Below are 11092 nucleotides of genomic sequence, written 5' to 3'. Positions count from 1 at the left end.
TTCCCTTCACCTAGGACACTCCTGCCCCCCTCCTCCCCTCCCTCCATCCTTGTCGAGATGGCCCCATCTCTTCCTTCAGGCCTCACTTGAAATGTGGCCTTTGAGAAGCCCACTACTTTGTAGCTTATCACTCAACTAAAACAATATTTTATCAAGCAAAACAGAATGTATGCACAGTAAACAGCATACATTTAAAGTGTACAGTGGGATGAGTTTTGACAGGTGTACACACCCATGAAATCACCATCAACAATCAAGATACAGAACATTTCCATCACTCCCAAAGCTTTCCTCGTGCCCTTGGCACTTGACCCCTTCATCCACCACCAGCCCCAGGCAACCACCGATCTGCTTCCTGTCACTCTAGATTCTTTTGCATTTTCTAGAATGCTATCTAATGGAATCATACTGGTGTGTACTTTTGGTTCCTATCTCAATTTTATACTTTCTTGTTTGCTTTGGGGGCATCTCCCCCTAAAAGAATGCAAGATACAAAAGGACAGGGTTTGTGTCATGATGCCTGGCACATAATAGATGCCCCATGAATACTTGTTGACTAAATCAATAAACACCATGACCTTAGGTAGTTTCTCTGGGGCAGGAGCTATGTTTGTTTGTTTTTTTAAAAAAATTTATTTATTTAATTTATTTGGTTGAGCCAGGTCTTAGTTGCAGCTCCAGGGCTCCTTAGTTGTGGCTCCAGGGCTCCTTAGTTGTGGCATGGAAACTCTCAGTTGTGGCATGTATGTGGGATCTAGTTCCCTGACCAGGGATGGAACCTGGGCCCCCTGCATTGGGAGTGCAGTTTTATCCACTGCGCCACCAGGGAAATCCCAGGAGCTATGCTGATCAGGGAGACCTTGAGTCTCTCTAGCCAACCAGGAGAGCAGGGGCCTTGCTAAAATTGTCTTCTTGGAAGTCCCTAGCCTTCTCTGGCACCCCTTGCTCTCCCATACCCCCCAAATGTGACAGCTGGTAGACCCACAGCTTCCTTTTGGAAATCACCTGCTTTTCTTCTTTAATTGTTTTTGTGGTAAAATACACACAGTATAAAATTTACCATCTTAACCACGTTTAAGTGTACAGTTCAGGGGCATTAAGTACATTTACCTTGTTGTGCAACCATCACCACATTCCATTTCCAGAACTCTTTCATCTTGCAAAACTGAAACTCTGTACCTATTAAACACTAACTTCCCGTTCCACCCTCCGCCCCCACCCCCAGCCCTTGGCAAACACCATTCTACTTTCTGTCTCTATGAATTTGACTACTCTAGGTAGTGGAATCTATAAGTGGAATCATACAGTACTGTCTTTTTGTGTCTGGCTTGTTTCACTTAGCGTAATGTCCTCAAGGTTGGTTCATCCGTGTCATAGCATGTGTAGCATCTAACGAATTTCCTTCCTTTTTGATGTTGAATAATGATAATAATTATATATATATATTTTTTTTTTTGTTCTTTTGTTGTTTGTTTATCCATTCATCCATCAATGGACACTTGGGTTGCTTCCACCTTTTGGCTATTGTGAATAATGCTGCTGTGAATGTGGGTGCACAAATATCTCTCAGAGTCTCTGCTTTCAATTCCTTTGGGTATATACCCAGAAGTAGAATGGCTGGATCATATGGTAATTCTATCTTTAATTTTTTGAGGCACCTCTATACTGTTTTCCACAGCGGCTGGACCATTTGGCATTCCCACCAACAGTGCACAAGGGTTCCCGTTTCTCCACACCCTCACCAACACTTGTTATTTTCTGTTTTGTTTTTTTCTTTTTTCTTTTCATAATAGCCATCCTAATGGGTATGAGGGAAAGTCCGCTTCTGAGGGCTGGTTTGTTCCCTCTTCAAGGTCTTCTCCTGAGAAAACCCAGGTCTCCAGGCCACACAAATCTTAATCCTGGGAAATCTCAGCTCTGTCCCAACAGTGGTTCCACAACTTGAGAGTCGCCGATGGAAACCTGAGGCAGTTTTGACTTTTTGATGTCCAATGTGTGTATTTATTCAATAGATATGTATTGAGAGCATATCTCGGACAGGGCCTGGGCCCATGGTGGGACCTGATATCCCAGCTCAGGTTGGCCGTCCCCTTGCCTGCACCCTAAGGAATTCCACTGCGCCATCTTGTTCACCTGGACAATGGGAAGAGGACCAAGAAGAAGCCTCCTTGCTGGATCCTCTTGGCACCCATTCTTGTTCTCCTGTCTTCTTCCATCTGCTTTTAATTTTACGCTATTTAGTCTTATTTTATGAACGCTGTGAGCCATTCTTAATTGATTTTTTTCCCCAGAACAAGGCAGGGTATAAATAAACGAGAAATTGAAAAAAGAGTGGTCTGTGGATACAATTAGCAGGAGTCTCATTTTAGGCTGACTTAATCAAAATACTCTGCTATGAAGTCTCAGAGATGTAACAGCCCCAGCATCACACATACCTTCATACTCATGGCCCCCCTCCTCCGCCCGAGCAGGTGGTGTCAGGACCAGCCCTTCCCAGTGGCCCCCTGCAAGGTCTTCCCAAGGGCATGCTGGGAGTGTTTGTGTATGACCACATTCTCTATCACCATGCAGCACTGCTGTGATCTGTGTGGATTTGAGCCCCCATCTCCCTCTCTCTCCCTCCTGTAGGTGAACTGGCAGTGCCCTCTGTGTTTTCTGCTTCTCCCATCCTCCCAGGGATTCTTGCCAGCCTGGCTTTCTTTCCTGCTTCTGCAAACCAGCTCACATCTGCCTTCCCTTCTAGTCCTCTGGCACCTAGTTGCTCCCCCTCCACCCCCAAACATCTTTATTATCTTTCTGGTTTATAAAATGAACACGTTTGTCGTAATTTTTTTTTCAGCTAACCGAACTTAGAAAGGAGAAAGGGAAAAGGAAAAACCACCCTAAATCCCACAGTTCTGTGATAATCACTATTAATATTTTGGCAGGGAACCTTTCAGACCTGTTTCTGAAAGTGTGTTCCTTTGAACAACAGCCCTGAGAAAAGCTTCTTAGGGAAATAATGGGATTCCATAGTCAAAAGTCCCCAGGAAGAGCTACATTATACTCACGGAACATCACAGCTAATAAGCAAGGTAAAGGCACTGAATTAGGCTTTCTTAAAACCCTTGAGAGTAACCCCAGGAACCCAGATTGGAAAACATTATTTCAGGGTCTTTCTAATGAGTTGACCCCATGTACAAGCATAAAAGCACTCTTTAAAAAAAGCTTTACAAAAATCAGAATATACTAAATTGCCCTTTTGTAAGATTTTATCTTACATTTTCCCATATTAATAAGGATATATCATCAATGCAATTTAAAAATGAATTTTATTAGATGATAAATGCACATGAATTGAGAACCCAGAAATAGATCCCACAAGTATGCCCAACTGATTTTTTTAAAAAATAAATTTATTTATTTATTTTGGGCTGCATTGGGTCTTCGTTGCTGCGCGCGGGCTTTCTCTAGCTGCGGCGAGCGGGGGCTACTCTTCATTGTGGTGCGTGGGCTTCTCATTGCGGTGGCTTCTCTTGCTGCAGAGCACGGGCTCTAGGCGCGCAGGCTCAGTAGCTGTGACCCGCAGGCTTAGTTGCTCCGCGGCATGTGGGATCTTCCCAGACCAGGGCTCGAACCTGTGTCCCCTGCTTTGGCAGGTGGATTCTTAACCACTGCGCCACCAGGGCAGTCCCTGCCCAACTGATTTTTGACAAAGGTGCAAAAAAAAATTCAGTGGAGGAAATAGAGCCTTTTAAACAAATAGTCCTGGAGCAAGTGGCCATCCATATGCAAAAATATGAACATCACCTTAAGTCTCATACTTTGTACAAAAATTAGCTCAAAATGAATCTCAGACTTAAATGTAAAATGTAAAGCTATAAAACTTTTAGAGGAAAAAAGAGGGAAAACCATTTGGATCTAAAGGCCCTTTTAAGAGAATGAAAAGACAAGCTATACACTGAGAGAAAATATTTGCAAACTACATATCTGATAAAGGAGTAGTATGCAGAATACACAACTCTCTAAACTCAACATTTAAAAAAAAATGAACAGGACTTCCCTGGTCGCACAGTAGTTAAGAATCCGCCTGCGAATGCAGGGGACATGGGTTTGATCCCTGGTCTGGGAAGATCCCACATGTCGCGGAGCAACTAAGCCCGTGTGCCACAACTACTGAGTCTGCGCTCTAGAGCCCACGAGCCACAACTACTGAGCCTACGTGCTGCAAGTACTGAAGCCCATGCACCTAGAGCCCGTGCTCCACAACAAGAGAAGCCACAGAATGAGAAGCACCGCAATGAAGAGTAGCCCCCTCTCGCCACAACTAGAGAAAGCCGCGCACAGCAGCAAAGACCCAATGCAGCCAAAAAATAAATAGAAAAAATTTTTAAAGTTTAAAAATAATTTAAAAAATGAACAATCCAATTAGAAAATGGGCAAAAGACATGAAAACACATTTCACTGAAGAGGATACACAAATGACAAGAACGCACATGAAAACATGTTCAGCACCATTAGCCATTAGGGAAACGAAAATTAAAACCACAATTAGATAGCACGGCATGCCTATCAGAACGGTGAAAATGAAAAAAGTGAGAACACCAAATTCTGGTGAGGATGCAGAGAAACTGGCTCACTCATACATTGCTGGTGGGAATGGAACAGGGTACAGCCCTCTAGAAAACAGTTGGGCAGTTTCTTAGAAAACTAAACATGCAACCGTCATATCCAGCAGTTACACCCCTGGGCATATATCCCAGAAAAATGAAAACTTGTGTGCACACAAAAACCTGTACACCATCGAACACAACTCGGCAATAAAAAGGAATCAACTCTTGATACAACAGCTGGATAGATCTCCAGAGAACTATGTTGAATTAAAAAAAGTCAGTCCCGCAAAGCTATATATTGTATGATTCCATGTATATGAAGTTTGCGGAATAAAATAATTATAAGGGTGAAGAACAGATTAGTGATTGCCAGCAGTTAAAGAGGGGGTGGGAGCAGGAGGGAAGCAGGTGTAACTATAAAGGGAAAACAGGTAGGATAGTTGTGGTGATGGGGATGTCCTGTATCTTGGCTGTGTAGATGTCAGCATGGTGGTTGAGCTATCGTATAAGAGTTTTGCAAGATGTTAACCGTTTGATAAAGGATACCTGGGATCTCTCTGTATTATTTCTTACAACCACGTGTGAATCTAGTTATCTCAAAATAAAGCATTAAAAAAAAATCACGAAGGTATTTAGACAATGAAAAGTAGGTCACCACCCCACCCCCCGGGAAACGCCCACTGATCAGTTTCTGTACCTCTGTTTCTAAAAGTTGTGCTTTATCTCCCTGGCTGGATGTGCCATATTTTATTGGACCAATTCCCTATTGTTAGAGTTACATTGTTCCTAATTTTTGCCATCCCAAGCCATGTTATTATGAGCGTCCTTGTGTATATATCTTTGCTAGAAGTGACATTTCTGGGTCAGGAAATGTGCATATGTGAAACATTGATACATGTTGCCATATCGTCCTCTAGAGAGACTGTATCAATTTATGCTTTTCACTTCACGGATCCATCCTCCGACTCTAACAATCCCTTTCTCTCCTCACTAATCCACACTTTAAATTAAGCAAGGGCATAGCCAATAAAAATCCTGGATAAACTTTATTTCTATATTACATACAACCCGGGGTGTCAGAACGAAGAACAGAGGCACACCTTCCTTATTTACAAATTCCTATGAGGCAATTGCACCAACTCATCACTTAGACTGTTTTTTAAAATGAGAAGACAATGCTCTAGATTTTGAAAATCTAGAGAGAAGGGAGGGGATATGGAGATGTAAGTATACATATAGCTGATTCACTTTGTTATACAGCAGCAACTAACACAACAATATAAAGCAATTATATTCCAATAAAGACGTTTTTAAAAAAAACTCCACCATTGCTAGCTTTGATATAACATTTCCTTTAGTCTTTACCTGAGAAGTCTTCTTGAAATCCTTTCTACTCTCACTTTTGCTGCTCTGAAAAACAAACGGTGTAACCTCTCATTTGCTAGAGGGGGGAAAATGTTAATTTTCACAGTTTTCCTTACCCAGAAAGGTGGACTAAGACAACCTGAAGGTCAGAATTGGAGGGAGCATCAGCTGGGTTGGCAAAGTCAGAACCGGGCCAAAGTGTTCTACCTGTGACTCCCTATGCTGTCACTTATGGATTGGGAGGTCTTGGTCAAGTTATTTAAATGTTTTAAAATCTGTGTCCTTGAGTGTAAAATGGATATAATAATAGTGACCATTCTTGTAAGGCAGGGAGTGATACTATAGCTCGATGCCTTCACAGGAAGGATGGAGACAGGGAGGTCCAAGGAAGGGAGGTGATTCACAGAATATCAACTGGTCAAGGGAGAGGTCAGGACTGGAAGAGAGCGCTCCTGACTCCCACCCACGGCCGTCAAAGCCCACTGTCACCAAAGCCACTCTGGGTCATCTACCTTGTTGTAAACCTAAGGGAGGAAAAGTGACTTAGTTGAGGAAGTGCTCAAGAAACGACGTAGCACGGCGATTCACGGAGGCATGCCATGTTTTTGCATTTGTGTCCATAGAAGGCCTGCTATCTCATAGACCGATGAAGCAGGTAGAGGCAGCTTTGGCGAAAAGGCTCAAGATCCCCCACCCTTCTCCCAACCCACGTGACTTGAACGCTCTTAGCGTCTGGCCCTGCTACCGAATGTGCCTTCGTGTAAAACCCACAAACCCGAATCTGCGCTCACAGCTTTTTTCCTCTAATTAAAATAGCTTTTATTGGCTTTTTTTTTCATATTGCAAAAGCTATAACACTTGCATTACAGGGGGAAAAAAAGGTAAAAATACAGAGCAGCAAAAAGAAAGGGGCAAAAAGCCACAACCCTATCCTATAGCTTTGAACTAGGAAATCAACTAAGTACATTTCAGGAAAGGAAGCCATCTAGCAGGATGCTTTGGGGTTTTGAAAACAGTGAACAAAAAGCCAGCATCCCTGGGAACTTGTCTGTGCTTCACACGGATTGTCCCAGAAGGGCCCCAGAGCAGTCCTCAGGCCCATCAGGCCTCAGAGTCCTACCCATCACTGCCGTGAGCTGCCACGTGCTTATCACTCCCCCCTTCCCGCCATGTCTCTTGGCTTTCATTTTATTGCTAGAGTTTTTAAAGGTTTAACACACATACAATAAAGCAGGATGATCTTAAGTGTACAGCTTGATGACTTTTTACATGTGTGCACACCTGTATAGGCATCATCCAGAATGAAATCTACAACATTTAAGTGCCCACACGGGTCCCCCGCCAACCTCCTGGAGGCAACCACTACTTTGGCCTCTCCCACCATAGATTCACTTAGCCTGGTTTTGAATTTCATATAAATGGGAAGTTTGGGTCTTTCCATTGCTTAACTTTATACCTATGACATTCATGTATGCTGTGCATGTAGCCCTTTTACACTGCTGCCTAATATTCCATTACAGGAAATGTGCACAACTACAATTTGTGCATCTGTTTCACCACTGATGGATATTTGGGTTGTTTCCAGGTTTGGGCCATTACCACTAAAAAGTCATGGACCTTGTACCTGTCTTTTGGTGGACAGAGTGTGTGTGTTTCCTGAGTCCAGGTACATACCCAGCGAACGGCTTTGCTGGGTCTTAGGGTGTATGTATCCTTAGCTTCAGTAGGAACTGCCAAACATTTTCCCCAAGTGGTTGCGTCAGTTTACACTCCTGCCTGTCTCTTGGCTCTTAGAACGTGCCGTGATGATGTAGGTAATCGCAAAACACACCCCTGCAAGGAGTCCCACTATTTCCCTAAACTCCATTTAAGGTGGCACCTTAAATGCACCAGAGTGGACACCATATGCACTGGAGTTCTGTCTTTCCGTTTTCCTTCTCACCTATGCACACCGCCTCCACGTGGCCCACAAACACACACACGCACGCACACACATACACACACACCCGAGCCAAGGCACCTGATCCAGCCCAATGTGTAGTCACACGCTCTTCCCAGCACCTGGTGAGGTCTTGCAGGCTGCTACGGGGGTGGCTGACTTATGTCCTGGATGGGGGTCACTGAGTGGTCCTGCCCGCACAGGACCGGGCAACGCGAGAAGCCTCTGAAGCTCTATGGTATGAAGGGCAAGGGCGAGTGTCCCTCTGGACGGCCTGGCTGTGGCCAGTCCTGTGTGGAACCACTAGGGGGCGACACAGCCCCACAGAAGGACCGTGCGGCCCGGCTCCATGCGTCGGCCAGGCACATGGAGAGGAGCTGGCCCGGCAGTGGCCGACCTTGCTTCTCACTCCTCAGGGACCCGCCTTTCTCCCGGCCTCCCACCCTGGGGTGGTGCGCTGGGCCCTGGGCAGGTGATCCAAGGCCCGCCTGGCTCCTGCCCCTCACCAGCTTTGGGATCTGGGAGGATCATTCAACTCCTCTGTGCCTCAGTTTCCACACCTGTAAAATGGCAATAATAATGTCTTGCTCACTTTGTGGGTCTATGGTGAGGCTTGGTGCCAGTAATAATTATCGTAACTTCTATGATCTGTCAGGTGCTTACTCTCAGCTGGAGACTGTGCGGCACTTGGGGCTGGTGCTTTGAAGCATTCTCCCCTAGAATCCTCACCTCTGCCCTCTGAGGACCTGGGAGGGGAGGGGGGCAAGGAGCCACGACAGCAGCCACATCTATACGCCTCCCCACCCCCCGCAAGCCCATGCTAGGTGCCCTGCTCCTTGCTGGACAGGCACTCAGCTCCTTCCTTTACTCCACAGCTCACCTTGATGGGGGCTGTAGTGATCGCCACTGCACAGAGGGGGAAACTGAGGGTCAAACTGACCCACCGAGTCGTAGGAGCCAGGCTGGGGTTCGCCGACTCCACCCACGCAGTCTGGCCACAGAGCCCCTGATCAGAGTCGCTGGGTCGTTTGTGAGGCCTGAGGCATCGTGTGCATACGTGGCTGTCACCTCCCCAGGTGGCATCTGTACTACTGTTATCGTGATGTCGGGCAGCAAGGGCAGCCGCAAACCCAGAGCTGGCTTCCCGGGGCTCACTGCACCCCCCAACCCCCAACCTTGCTTCTCTCCCCGCAGTGTGAGGAGCTAGAGGAGAATCAGTGCTTTTCTTTTCTTTTTTAAAATAAATTTACTTATTTAATTTATGTATTATTTTTGGCTGCGTGGGGTCTTCACTGCTGCACGCAGGCTTTCTCTAGTTGCGGTGAGTGGTCTTCGCTGTGGTGCGCGGGCTTCTCATTGCGGTGGCTTCTCTTGTTGTGGAGCACGGGCTCTAGGTGTGCACAGGCTTCAGTAGTTGTGGCTCGCGGGCTCAGTAGTTGTGGCTCGTGGGCTCTAGAGAGCAGGCTCAGTAGTTGTGGCACATGCGCTTAGTTGCTCCGCGGCACGTGGGATCTTCCTGGACCAGGTCTCAAACCCGTATCCGCATTGGCAGGCGGATTCTTAACCACTGTGCCACCAGGGAAGCCCAGAACCAGTGTTTTTCAAGCAATGCCCCATGGAGGTGCCCCAAAGGTCGTGCAGGTCAGAGGGACCGGGGGTAGGTGAGGAGTCCTGCGGTGTCCAGCCCTCCTCCCCACTTCCTGCCAGAGCAGCTCTTACAGGCTTCGTATATTTTATTCTGGAAAAAGAGTTCTGATGCTAAAATTAACCCCCAAAATGTTTAAAACCACTAGACTAGATAATTCCTGAGGTCCCTCTGAGTTCTAAATATGTTATGAAAACCTTTCTTGAACCTATTTCTATTTTTAGCTGGTAAGTTCCATTTACCTTTTCCCTACTGAGTGCAGACTTCTTTTTTTGTCTTGCTTTGTTCTTTTTTAATCTTAAAATTTTCCTTCTGGCGTTGCAGGCACTCCCCACCTTCACATCCAGTTTTGGAGGCCCCAGCTTTTCCATGAAGTCTCTATTTTACCCTGTTTCTGGCTCTATTTTCAGGACCTCACTGGCTCCAGCCACATTCCTCCTGTTTCCTCATTCTGGATTGGAAGCCTAACCTTCCCCTCTGGGGTTCTTCACAAGACCACCCTTTAACATGATCGATCTGGCCCTTTCCTAGCCCAAATCTGCGATATTTCTCACAGAACAGCTACTAGCAGCCTATGTGGCGTTCCAGGGACCGGGCACCAGGGTCTGGTGGAAGAGAATTTGCTATTAACACGTGAGACCGGAAAAAGGAAAAAGGAAAAAGAAACAAAGGAAAAAGAGGCTCACATATACATGCACATTTTTTTCATCATCATTTTCTGATCTATGCTTCCAGCCTTCTCTTTTGAATGCAGAGATGAATCCATTTTACTTGAATAAATTCCACATTTTAAGCAGTTTTCAGGGTATATGAGAAAGAGGGTGCCTTTTGACCCTAGCACTTTCTGAGAGCATTTTAATGGCCCCTATTCTGCTGGGGAATAAAGTAACGTGGTAAGAAAGCCCACTTTACCTGTAAATACACTCTCTTCCAGCCTAACCCACAGCCCAGCTCTGAAGGAGAGTCTCACCCTTTCGACAGACACCACCGTCCTCTGAAGGACACAGCGTCCTTCACGACAGCCTCCCCTTCCCCAGCACGAGAACGAGAGGATCAATCGCATCAGCCATTGATCAACCCAGAAGTGCACGTCGTCTACCTCACGTGGACCTCACAGTTTCAGGAACTGTAAGAAAACTGAGAGTCTCGACATGCAGGACGGAATTGTGGCTTGAGAGGGACACGGCCTTGGCTTCGGGCACAGCATGAAATGCAGCATGAACGCTAAGAGAGAGGGTGTTCAGAACAAAAGCCACATCTTTGCCCCAATCCTCAAGGCCATGCCTGAGCTCCCGTCCTCTCCGGGGGCCCCCTCACTTCTGCTCACCGTTCTCTGGCCACACGGACCCTCCTTCAGTGACGGTAATGGGTCAACCTCTGGTACCCTCCAGCCCTGCCCACGTGGACCCCATGCCTGCATTCTCCCCCTCAACCCTCACTGACCTGACCGTCACCCATCAGAGAATCCCCAAAGGAAATTAAGTTCCTCCACTACCATCACCCCCTCTCAGGACCCTCGCCCCTCGTGGCACAGGACAGCAGCTCTAAGAG

Source organism: Mesoplodon bidens (assembly GCF_964165515.1).
Source record: "Mesoplodon bidens genome assembly, chromosome: 6".
Classification (NCBI taxonomy): domain Eukaryota; kingdom Metazoa; phylum Chordata; class Mammalia; order Artiodactyla; family Ziphiidae; genus Mesoplodon; species Mesoplodon bidens.
Note: the sequence above shows the minus strand (reverse complement) of the source record.